The sequence below is a fragment of the Hippoglossus hippoglossus genome, chromosome 23, assembly GCF_009819705.1.
Source record: "Hippoglossus hippoglossus isolate fHipHip1 chromosome 23, fHipHip1.pri, whole genome shotgun sequence".
Classification (NCBI taxonomy): Eukaryota; Metazoa; Chordata; class Actinopteri; order Pleuronectiformes; family Pleuronectidae; genus Hippoglossus; species Hippoglossus hippoglossus.
The window spans coordinates 14,562,212-14,575,171 of NC_047173.1; the positions used below are offsets into that span (position 1 = coordinate 14,562,212).

The 12,960-nt window shown below is 45.5% G+C and overlaps 1 protein-coding gene across 1 annotated transcript in view; it reads left to right on the forward strand.

Moving 5' to 3' along the window:
• chrm2a (cholinergic receptor, muscarinic 2a) overlaps positions 1 to 12,960 on the forward strand; it is a 63,736-nt gene that overhangs the window by 15,211 nt on the left and 35,565 nt on the right. The window contains exon 2 of the mRNA XM_034578258.1: positions 11,236 to 11,382. The gene's annotated coding sequence lies outside the window, so the exon portion shown is untranslated. The remainder of the gene's footprint in view (positions 1 to 11,235; positions 11,383 to 12,960) is intronic.

Genomic DNA, 12,960 nt, shown 5'->3' on the forward strand with positions numbered 1-12,960 from the left:
TGCCTGCTCCCGCTCGGCCACTCTGACCTCCCCTAACCCCCTCCCCGCTCCGGTCTGACAGGCAGAGATGTGCTTCTGTTGGCGGAGAGAGAGAGGTGTGCCCGTCCGTCTGTCTGCCTTGTGGTGCTCGGCTACATCTGAGGATTGCTGTGGCTGACGTACATAGGCGGGCGAGAGGAGGTTCCCCTGGCTGCCGTCCCCACGTTTCTCCTGTCAGTCTCTGTCTGTCTGGAGCCTGTGGAGCAGCCATGCATGGCCTCCCCCCCCCCCCTCCCCTCCATCACGAAAAGATGGTCTCCGTCTCCGCTTCACCCACTCGTGCTCCTGCAGCTCAATGTGTAATCCGTTTAGGTACCTGCGCCCTGCAAACTAAGTTAGATCCATTTGAAATGTTTCTCCAACGGTGAACTGTGATGTAAAACCCAGCCAAGGTGCTTTCATGTAAAAAATAAACCAATCAAATAGTCACATTTACACAAGATACTCAAAATACATATTCCACAGATGATTTATGAGATTGGATCTTTTTCCTTTAGGTTAAAACATTGAAATCTGGATTCACTCATGTCCTTTTTATGTAGAACGCCTCTATAAGCCCCCCCCCATTCCCATGGATTTCAGATGGGGCTTTTCAGTTGACGCTTGCTCATTTGCAGCGAGTTGGAAGTGTTCCGTGTGGACAGCAGGTTGGAGGCAGGGTGAGGAGAAGATGGATCGAGCAACTCGGAGCCAAATTTAGAGAAAAAAAACCTGCCCGAGTAGATTTGTTAAATGGACTTTTAATTACATTTTTTTCCTCGTGAAAACATCGGCTCTGTTTCAGCCCAGTATAGCAAATGTTCCAATGCCCCCAGTGTTTGTCTGCAGCCAGGGATTCACAGATGATGAATTCTCATAAATTGCAGATAAATTTGCTGATCCTTCAGGGCTCTGCGTGTTCATGCTCGGATCCAGAATCTGATGTTTGTTTTCCACTGTGAAAATGAGCAAAAAGGGGGAAATGACCTCATGACATGCTTCCCTGATGAGTATTTGAAGCAGCCAAAAATATAGAAACTACTACTGCGGTCTCTCCTTGGAGCTTTTTACCTATTTCAGTCCTGAGTTGAAAACTGGACATGCTTGGTGCAACTTCTGGGTTCCAGACATTTGAATACAACTCTGTTTAGTTGCAGCATTTTGTGAATCTCCCTCAAAAGACACCTGCCGTGGAAACATCTAAATTCCTGCACGTTGTGTTCAGTGATAAAACTGCAAAAAAACAGCTGGTGAAAAATCACATGAAACATCTGGGCTGTTTCACACATGCCTCAAGTTGAGTGCACGCTCATGTAATGGGTCCCAAGTGTGGCTGTTTCTTTCCGTAGAGTTTGTGTCTCATCTAATTATCTGTTTTGTCTGCGTGTGCCTCACATATCTCAAGAAGCGTGAATCTAATCGGCTTCACACTCGGCATGTGTGTTGTTCAGGGCCCAAGGAAGAGCAGGGTTTGGATTTGGTGCATTTCTGCATAATGAGTGGAGCTTTACTGAACTTTGAATAAACAGGTGAACGGCTCTTTGTGCAGCAGCAGGTGGCTTCAGGGTGCAGCAGCAGGTCTTTGCTGCAACCAAGCATCACCACAGGTCAAACAAACATGTTGAGAACATCCACTTTATTTGCAAAATGAGCCGCCTGTATACAGATTTGCAATAAAGGCACTGAAGCGGTGTTAACAAATTCCTACGTATCAAATGTGACGGCCGATCCTGCACAGTGCTGCATTCAGCAGAGGCTTTTTTCCAGTGTTCCTCCACAAAATGACAGCAGGCATCCATATTGGAAAAAGGAGGAGCTGAGCGTGCCGCGCCGCTGTCTCGACACCAGTGTGGATTTTGTTTGTCGCTCTTGCAAGGGGGCGATGGCACATGAAACACAGACATGAGGCGCAGCTCGTTCCACCGGCTCTCGGCGCCATAGGAAAGCTGCATCCGTCATTGCAAAGATCACCCTGTCGCTTTGAAGTGAGGGTCCGGGGAGAAAACATCCACACGACTCTTTCCACAAAGAGACGCTGGTGAAGTGAACATGTTCTGCTGCCGTGGAGCCGCCTGTTGAAAAATAACAAAAGAAGGCATCAGACTCCCTGTTGTGTGAGCGGTGGGAAATCATGAGATCAGGTGAAACAACGCCAAATCGATCAATTTCCAATCAAGCCACGCGTCTCAGTCATCGATAATTCTTTTAGGCATGTAAGTGGCTTTTAAATTTTTATCTGTGCGCTAAACCATGCACGGCCGATTCAAATCGTCAGCAACGGCAGGAGGAATTAATTGAAAGAGACGAAGTGTCAGTGAGAAATAGACTTTCATTCATTTTAATATGTGTGTTCAAATCAGGATCTGGCATTTTCCATTGATGGCCCACCCACTCGTTTACACTTCAGGAGCTGCAGAGATTCACAGCGTCCTTTCACTCGTTCATTCTTCAATCAAGACCAAGGAAAATATTGCTCGAAGTTTTCTCAGATAATCTTTGTCTGAGTAGTTTCTCAGTTTTTTGGACTTGACGGTGCCGAGACTCGGCCGCGGACAGACAGTGAGGCATTACTCAACTCCGGGGAGATAAGGAGGCCTGGTTCCCCGAGTAAGAACTGTCAGTTTGCTCAGTGCGGAGAATGTGATTGAGCGTGTCTGCAAGCAGCTTACACCACAGTCATCCCCCCTCGATGTGTCGATTGATTAAGTCGTCCCGACTGGGTTTTCATTGGCCCGCCGCCCGACCCGGGGCCAAAATACACCTGCCCGGCCTGTCAGCCGCTGAAGTTATGACATCATGAGGCCCCTCATAAGGCACCTCCATTGTTTTGAAACGAAGGCCCATCAATTTCACGGGCTCCACTGCCCAGCGGATGATTTGTGAGTGCTATTATCCCCTGGAATCGCTCTGGAAAATGGCTGCAGTGTGAAGACAGGAATTGGTGACGCGGGGAGGGAGGGAGGGAGGGAGGGAGGGAGGGAGGAGGGTTGCATGGAAATGGTTCATTGGTTTTAGCCATAAGAAGAGAAAGAGCAGGGAATGGTGGAAAAAAACTAAAATGTCATGTTCACATGAGGAAAATGTGTCTATTATTATCATGATTTGAAACTTTCTTCAGAAATATGAAATCGCCGTAAACTCAACCAGATCCAGAAAACACTAACAGACTTATGGCAGAGAAGAGGAGGACTGAGAGGAAACAGGGGGGGGAGGAAGAGTAACCAATAACCTAGTTACAGAATCGGCATGGAAGCTCCTCTTCTCCTTCTCGTAGCAGCGGCAGGGAGAACCGGTCCCACCGCCCAACCGGCTGACAGCCACAGTTTTCATTTCTCCGAGCTCGACTAATTCATTATGAAGCCATTAAAGTGTCAGAAGCCTCCATTGTTACCACCTGAATCTGAGAAAGAGAAACTGCTGAGAGTCTGAAATGATCATTTCCAGCTTGACCCCAGTGGAGGGAAACACAAAACGCATCTTTTCAGGAATTCGACTCTTCACCACTTTACTTTGACGCGAGCGCTTCTGTTCGTCTGAAGCGTCGCGCCGCCTTCGCAACTTAGCTCAACAAAATAAGCAGATTGCTGATAAGGAAACGCTCATTAATCAGGTCGGCGCAGTCATCTATTTTCCCTTTCAAGACTTCCCTCTATTTTTCCTTTTCAAAACTCAAAGTCGTGCGAGGAACAAATATGGGAATCTGTTTGAAGGGGAAGCAATCGGCAGGGTGCTTTCATGAGACCAGCTGCTGGAACACAATGCGTGGTCAAATGTTAAAGTTATCAGTGGAGTGCAGGAGTGAAGGAGCCTCTTCACTCGTCTGCCTTCCACACCTGCACTGAAGGATTTTCAATTCACCGGCAAAGCCCTCTATGACAGCGCGGAGCCATTCTGCCGCGCGGAGATAAAACATAACACAGAGAAAAAGTTAAATAATCAATTCCATAGAAATGCCCGGGTATTAATCTAGAGCAGGCTGCAGCTGGGCTGCGAGATGATTTGCAGAGGGATTTAGTCGATGATTCACCGCCTGTGAGAGAATTATATACCAATATTTTATAAAATCCTAATATTTAATCATGTTTTTTTAATTCATTGTTAAATCTGTTTAACGATTATGTGCAGCCTCGAGGCTTTGTTCATAATTATAAAGTAAAATTGTCTGCAAATGGGATGAATTATTCCAGTATCATTGTGCCGCTGCGATGTGTGGACCTGCATAAGTGTGTTTGGGCATAAAGATGAAAGAACGTTAAGGCTACTTCCAACTGCTTGCTGATTGGATCATTTCAGTCACAATGTAGATGTGTCCTGCTCCAATCACACGATCCCCTTCGATAAGTAGAAAAAAACCAGCATTAGCCTCGGCTACCAGTGTTGAACACAACGTGGACAATAAATGAAAAGCGTTGCTGAACCTGTTGTGCAGTTAAATTCTGTATTTTACGATGACACAACTGTTTATATGCGTAGGAGAAGAGCTAATACTCGAGCAATCCGCCAATTTTCGGTGTCTAGTGGGACATGATGGGGACACGCTTGTCTTCCTGGCTACACCAGCACGCCCAGTGTTCGTTAGGGGTCTGGTGATGTGTGTTAGTATGGACATGAACCATGAACAATGATCTCTGTGGTGGACAGAGATCATTTTAGTTTGAAAAAGCCCTTTTCCAGTGGATGTCGCCTAAAGCTGAGATTAGATGCGATCATCGTGTCGGGTTGAACGATCTGGAGAACAGATTTACGTTAAACATTGAAAACAAGGCGGGTTAGACGTGATGGTGAGGTGCCGGGGACGGCTGAGGAGAAAGAGGAGTGTGTGGCTGAGCAACAAGAATACGCGTGCATGAGGTATTGTGATTCATTCAGACCCCCCCCTGACCCGAGGGCCACAGTCAAATTGCTCCGGGTTCAGTGAAATGAAATAAAACATCACTGCTCTTTCATTTTTTTCGATGTGACAGTCAAGCACAGAACCACTTTATTCTCCTTTGCGGCTTCACACCCTCAAACATATCGCAGGAGTTGTCAAACTTTATCAGCTCGCGGCGTCCTGATCGCTTTAATCCTCCAGCGGGATTACGCCGATCAAGGACAGTATGTAAATGCACCTTTTCAGCTGTCCTTAAAAACCCAAATTGAATGTCCCGCAAATTAATGTGGGAAGGATGTGCAAGAAGGATGACAAATTTACAAAAGGAATGACAAATTAAATCCCTGCCTCTGTGTGAGCCGCTAACAGAATTTCCAGAAAGAGCAAATAACTTCCACTGATGTCTGCTTAACAGGCGTTTCTCCGCTTTTCCTCCGAGGACACATTCCCGCGCTGTTTAACTTAAAAAAAAAAAGACTATCATGCTATTTTCACCTCCATCTTTTATGGCCCAGTGAAGACGCTGCCCTGCGACTCCCTCTATTCCACCTCTTGACCGGAGCTTTTTAAATTAGGTCCAGACATGCGCATGATTTGAAAAACCCCACTGGCTTTATATGAAGGGTCCAGATGGTTGATTATACTGTTAAATCAAAAGTGCAGTGGAATTCTCATCTATTCTCCTTGTGAGGGGATTCTTTGCAAGCCACTTATTGGTTGTAATGTGCAACGCTAACCTTTACATGATCCTCAAATGATTGATTCAAACTTTATCTTCTGTGTTAGCAGATAACCTTTTTGCTTCGTTCTAATGTCTGATGCCTCACTCTGAGCTTTTTGCCGAAATCTCTCTCTTGCTTTTGTCAAAATTCTGATCCCGGCCAAGGCCAGAGATGAACGTTGGAGATGCACAGTTTATAAAAAGCATGAAAGGCTGAGTCATTTCTATAAATGTGCATTTGGTTCGTCAAGGGGCAACAAGTAAATTAAACTGCAGATCAATGTCTTATCTCTTATTCTCTATATAGAAACCATCAGAGTTGGTACATTCACACAACATTAACCTCAAGAAAAGACTCTTCCATCTGCAGGGTTTTTTTTTTTTTTCAAATCCATCCCATCATTCTCTTCAAGGCCCAGTAGCTGTAACAAACAACTTCATTTCACCTGCTGTATTTGCTCTTTATTTCCTCCCAGTGACAACCTGACAAACTGAACGCACATTCGTTCTGCTCAAGAAATCAAAATGGAATGAAACGATTACCGGGGAAAAAAAAAAAAAATCCAACCTCTCGTTGTGATGTCTGCCAACATCAGAGAGACTAACGGTTAAAATAAATCAGCAGCCTCCAACCCAGTATGATATGGTTATATTCTGATGGTATCTGCACAGAGATCATGCTGCGTTATTCAGAGTAATTAATAAACACGGCGGTGATAACCAGTGCAATCACGAGAATGCATTTGGAAATGTAAATCCCAGAAGTGGAAGCATAGATTGTTTATCAAGATGGAGGAAATGACATCTGGATCGCCCCCTGGTGGCTGGCTGCTGTATAGATCATAAGATCAATAGATGGGGCATTAGACCAAACATTTAATTTTCTCTTTTTCTTTCCAAAGATGGTTTCAGTCATTTTTAAGTACTTCTTATTACACAAATATTTCCTAATTAAAAACAAGGCAGAAGACCTTGAGCTCTCTCAGTATCAAAGTAATTGTGTTGGGATAGTTGTCCATCCCCCGGGTGCATTGCAAACACAAACTGCAAATAGCCAAGTCTGCATTTTTTTTTATGTTTGCAATTGGCAAAAATGTAGATAAAAGTTTAAAATGGCCGTAGGGTGAGAAGACAAGCGGGGGGAGCTTAGAGTAGAACCACGGCTCCTTCTTGACGACAGGGGACGGTTGAGGTTGTTTGGACATCAGGGTCAGGATGCTTGGAGGCTTACGGGGCACTTACAACCGGGAGGAGACCCCGGGGGCTTGACCTAGAACTCACTGTGAGGGGGGGGACTACATATCCCAACTGGCCAGGAAGACATGTAGACACAGCAGAGAAGAGAGGGATGTCTACGTGGCCTGGTCCCAGATAAGCAGGAAGACAATGGATTGATGGATAGAATCAACGACAAGCATAAAGCACTAAAGTATAAAGGCCCGTGACACGTGTCAGTTTGAACAAAATAAAGCAATGACAGACGTTGGATCTGCAAAAAACCCTCGTGCACCTTATTTTCAAAAAATCCTCTCCGTCTCCTTCATTAGCTCCGTCGGCTGTGAGTGGGACGGCGGCGGGATGTGGTGCAGCGGGAGAAGAACTGCAGGAAGGCAGACGACTGTGCAAATACCCGAGTAAACTCTCCGGTCTGAGAAACACGATCCTGCTGCCCCGAGGTTAAACAGAGCCACTAATCACTCACTTTGTTTGGTTTGGGTTTTGTGTTGATCACGGCGGCTCAGAGCGATCGACGCCCGAGTCTCTCGCCGCTCTCAAGCTCAAACACTCGGCTTTTATACCGTATATATAAAAAAGGTACAGAAACAAACATTCTACTGAGAATTCATTAGTTTAGATATAGATTTAGTAAACGATGGCACTGGTCCGTGCATGTTATTTCCCGATCAGTCAGAGCAGACAGTTAAATGGACATTTAACAGCAGATCCAGCGTATAGATCCATCATGTGCTGCCTATACTGGAAGGATGAGCCCCAGATATTCTTAAGGAGATGCAGAGTCGGGGGGGAGATTGATGCGTTGGCCTCTAAATAGGCCGACAGGCAGCCTCTCAGACACTTACATAATCAAGGCTTTTTAATCCAGAGACATGCCCCCCCCTGCTGGGATGGAGCCTCAGCCCAGATAATGAAGAGTCAGTGTAGACGTCCGCCGAGATCTACGACCGGGTTCTAACTTGAAGAAGCGTCTCCGCCCCCCTCCTCCCAGTCAAAAATGCTGATGCTGCAATAAAGCAGCGGCCCCACACTTGAGGAGCGGGAACACCGAGTTCACTGAGGGGTATTGTGAGGTGAGGTTGTGATAAGTGTGAATGTGATATGAATGGTTTAATCTCTGAGGGATATCAAATCCTCCTTGGCGGGCACCTCCTCGCACTTTTCCAGCTTCATCTTACTTCTGTGCACGGCCCTCGACTTAATGGAGTTTTTATTCATTTCGCCGCGCAGAGGTGACCCACTGCGTTCAAGACCCGTCGAGGAACCTTGAAATGACCGAAGCTTCACTCACTCTCGTGTCAAATCATGTGACAAAGTGACGCTATGATGATCATTGATCGTGTTTTTACAGATAAATTGATCCGAGTGTTTGATCTATAGAGACGTCACTTCACAAATTCCTAATTCCCCGAGGCGACACCTTCAAAATGTCTCGTTTTGTGTGACCGGCAGCGCCAAGATATTCAGCTTTTTATTACACGAGACAAAGAAAAGCAGAAAAATCTCAGTTATTGCTTCTAAAAATACTGGAACTTGTGCAGTGGCCGTTTTAAACCTGCCTGTTTTGTTTGGCCTGTGGTGATGCTGGTTGCAGCTTTCTGTCTGAAACTGTAAAAGTAAATACCGGCTGCTCGGTAAAGCTTGGTAAAGCTCGACTCAGAACACCGAACTACAGAATGAGTTATCATGATCGACAACGTTCCTTAGGTTGAGTTTGAATCCCAGATGTCACTGCTACGGAGCTCTGGTTGTCTATTTCGTCAAGTTTTATTAATATTGACAAGTGTGAAGCTGATGAACGGTTTGAGATGCAGATGATCAGGATCTCAAAAAAATGGGTCTATTAAAGGGTAATTTCCATATTAAGAAACTCAATTGATAAAAAAAAAAAAAGCACCATTGTTTCATCCATTGTTTCCTAAACGCTGCATAATGGGGGAGAACATTTCCGACATTGGACAGCAGACCGTCCTGGGGAGTAATAACAAATATGTATGAAATTTGTCGACGAAGTGTAATCAGATGTAAATATGATTTGGTTGCGCCGCCCAGCTCAGCTCGGAGCTCTTCTAATTTAATACGTTTCTTCCAGGCACCTGTGTGACAACAGAGGAAGGAAAAAAAACCACAAAGAAAATCAGATTTTCCACAAAATTGGAATAAATTAGTTCCGTCTGTAGATCCCAGCCACAGAATATGAAGTCTGTGATAGTCACGCAGCACAGACACACAAGCAGCAGGTTTTCATCTGTAAAGCAGCGAGTTACTTAGCTCACACAGGTCTTAGACACATTTCAGGACTTCATACTCCACGTAGTGTCCGAGCAGTTCCTCGGTGACGACCGGTGCACCGCTCAGGTCGCTCGCTGTACTTCATAAGTTTCCACCTCCCCCAGAGGCTGAGGTAATTCTGTGGAGATTACGATGAGAGTGTGGATAAAGGGGGTCAAGCTGTGCCCAGGGAGAACACACTGTCACACACACACATATATATACGGTCAGTCCAGTGTTTGCCTGGGGTCATCCCACCCTCCGGCCATCAGGGTGCAGCGTATCTCATCTGCTAAACCTCGTGGCGCAGATATTCAGATTTCTCCGATTTGCCCCGAGGGGGAATTAACCGGCTGACGACGAGCGAGATTGCGATCCACGTACGAGGCTGCCTACTGGATATTTCAAACCCTTATCATCATCTGACAATTTTTTTATGAATAATATTCATCATCTTATAATGTGGCAGAATCGCTGCGAGCCTCCGAAAATCCTCTTCCTACATGATTAGAGAACATTGAAGTACACTCGTGTTTATGCAATGTCTGATCACGCTAACAGCTTTTTCCTATTAGCATAATAAATGGATTAGAGCACCGGAGGAAGATCAGTGGGCAGATTCTCACCACGGGGAAATGCATTGTCTAACTCTAACCGTCATCTTTCCCCCAAAATCCTTCACTCTCTGTACATCCCTGCTCGTGTTTTTGCCAAACGACCTTGATTTCTTCACGCCAGCTGTCTCGGGCTCTGTGATTAGTCATAACAGTGAACGGCGTGCGGCAGACAGCGGCGGTTAGTGTGTCCGTGCAGCGACGCGCCATCAACACAAGTCGTTATCATGACACTGCATCTCTGCTGCGGCACAGACCGGCTTAGTGTACAAAACACTGAAGCCTCTGGGTTTATCCCTCCATCAGCTGCTCCTGCCCCCTCACCCCACCCCCCACCCTTCTTTACTTCCTCAGCTCCAGTTATTTCTCTGCTGGCTTTTTTTCAAAACGCAGGTGTGACATTGTTCCGCTCTCGCTCTTGTTCCCCTCTCGCTCTTCATATGCTAAAGTCATAAACAACGGCGTGTTAAGAGTTGCCGTTAATGAGCGTGCGCGGCTCGGGTTAGAGAGATTTCGAAACCGCTTTGGTTTCCCCTGCGAAAGGTGCTCGAGCGCACATTTGCATTTCAACACGGAGGTTAGTGGCTCCTCTGGAAATACGCCGCGGCACTCTGGGGATAATGGTCTCCGAGCGCCGCGGCTTTCACACGTTGCGGTGAACTTTGGCCACATTGATTTCCATTGGAGGCAGAGCCACCATCGTTTTCTTTGCTTGTCATGTGAGATGTGTACATTATGTATATTGGGGGTTACAGGTCTATAGGGACTGAGGACTGTGTGATTTATGAGGGGAGGACTGAGAGTTAAACACCAGGCCAACACCATGGGGCCTTCCTACCGTCGAAACTGCAGTTAACCAATATTTTACCGAATATCTAACGTCTACGATTGGTTAAAATGCAGGAAATGAAGTGAACTCTAATTGAACCTTTTATTACATTCTTACAAGAAATGTTGTTCCCTTCACCAAGGAGTTGTGGATGTTTTAAATTGGTGCTTGTGTGCTTGTTAGCTGGATAATTGACTTTTGGTGGAGGGGGGGTGGGGGCATGAACAACGGAAGAGCCCATTGCAATAGATCTGGAATTTGTTCCGCTTTCTTTAACATGTCGAGAAAAGGTATGAGTGTTAGCGGAGGTTCAATCTCCTAAAGCAGTCCTGAAGCTTAAAAGAATAGTTCAAGAAACACGTTTACTCACTTCGTCGTCAAGGGCTTGATAAGAAAACAAAGGCTCTGCGCTAATTATCTCATTTTAGAGACTGGGAAACCACTTGTGAGTCCAAAACCCAGGTTAGCCCCTGTTTACAGTCCATAGGAAGCTAAGGTAGTCGACTGGAGGTCAACATGCAAAGTCTGCACACATGATTTAACCATTTCTTTAACCGTACTCTAATTTCTTTACATGGATGCTGTTGAAGAAAAACACAATCAGGGTTTTTGCAGAGATGAGATATTAAGGCAGCACCTAATTCAGATTTACCCTCTTTCTCTCTTTGCACAGTGGCCATGGCGATTAACCATGAAGCTGGAGCCTAACATCCTCATCGCTTCCCTCTGTCACAAAGAGCCTCTGCGGCGCCGCATCGAACACACACTCTCCGAGTATGCCATCCGAGTGCGAGAGAGCCGGACGGACTGCTTAGCACCTGCTGTAAGTACCCACTCCCTGCGACTCCCGAGCGCTCACGACGATTACACGTGGATTACACGTGTACATTTCGCCAGTTGAGGGATTATTTACTCTGCTGTGGGTTATTGCTCGTAATGAGTTTCAATTAGTCTCCGGAATGATATATTTACTCATTTACTTTACTAATTATTCCAAATTTATTCATCATGCTCTTAATAAATAATTTTCATTATGCATAAAGGTAATTGAAGTCAAATCATTTTTACTACAAAACGAGGGCTCGATGCTAATGGTCCTTGAACCTTGAACGCTTCGTGTGTATGTGACATTTCCACAACTTATCAGTGGAGTCACCAGAGTTTGACCCACATCAGTAGATACACATCTGCTGTTACTGTGAAGTACACGTGCTACACAGTCACACTGAGGCCGTGAGCAGTGGCAGTGTCGTCAGGCACGAGGCTCGAGCACCTGCCGGGTCATGGTAGTGCATCAGGAAAATGATCTCAGGTAAGTAGCTACTTATGCTAATGCAGGGTAAACTGACCAGTTTTCATTTGAGTGTTACAGCACTGGGTTTATAACATGCCAGTGTGGAATAGGTCCTTTTTCTTGTCCTGGTGGTTGCAGCTTTTCGGAGAAGCAAAAGTGAGCTGCAGTAATTAGTACGTAAACACCGGCCAGACTCAGTAGACAGAACCCTGGAGAATCCCCTTTTTTACTTAAAAGTTCCTTTTATGCTCAACATTGGATACGCACTGTATGTGGAAAACAGATTAGAGCCATCTGCCCCGTACGTCTTCTGAAAGCTCGTGGATATGGAGGAAGCAGACGACGCTGAGCAGCGACGAGCCTGCGACACGAGGAAGACACTTCAACAAAGACGGAGCTTTTTGTGCGTTAAAAGTTAACGACAGGCATCTTTATGATGATACTTCATCCAGTCCCAGGGACAAACCGACGGACATTATCACAACCTCCTCACCGTCGCCATGTTTGTTGTCGGAAACTCGACTCTGCACTGCCCTCTAGTGGATCTCTTCTTGTACGTAAAGGCAGGTTAAATATACCTCAATGGGAAACACAAATACTAAGTTTGAAGTAGATACTCATTATAGTCGATTTTATTCTCTAGAAGTAGAAATAAAGACTCACTTTCCTGATTTCTTAATTAATTCATTTTGGGCTAAAGATTTTTTATACAATATGTTAAAGTTGCTTTTTTATTTATGCTTTATTCTCTTTTTGATTTCACTGCTTCAAATGGTCTTTTGTCAGGCTTCCAGCAGCAGTCGGTGTCTGTTATTGAAAAACAAACCCTCTGATGAAGCCACTTTACACAACGTGCCCACCAGCAAATGGCAGGCAGACGGATTTAGCAGCTACCCGGTGAACACAGAGCAACATTTAGCCGCTAAAGAGCAAGAGGATTCCCGCGGGAGTTTCAGGGGAAACCAAACAGAGGCTCCAAACAGTAAAAACCCAAATTAATGCTAATGTCGCTCAGCGCGTCCTGGATGTGTAAATAACCAGCAGCCGTTTGTAAAGTGATAATACGTCAATGGTGTGTTTGCAAATGATCTCCCTGCCCCCAAA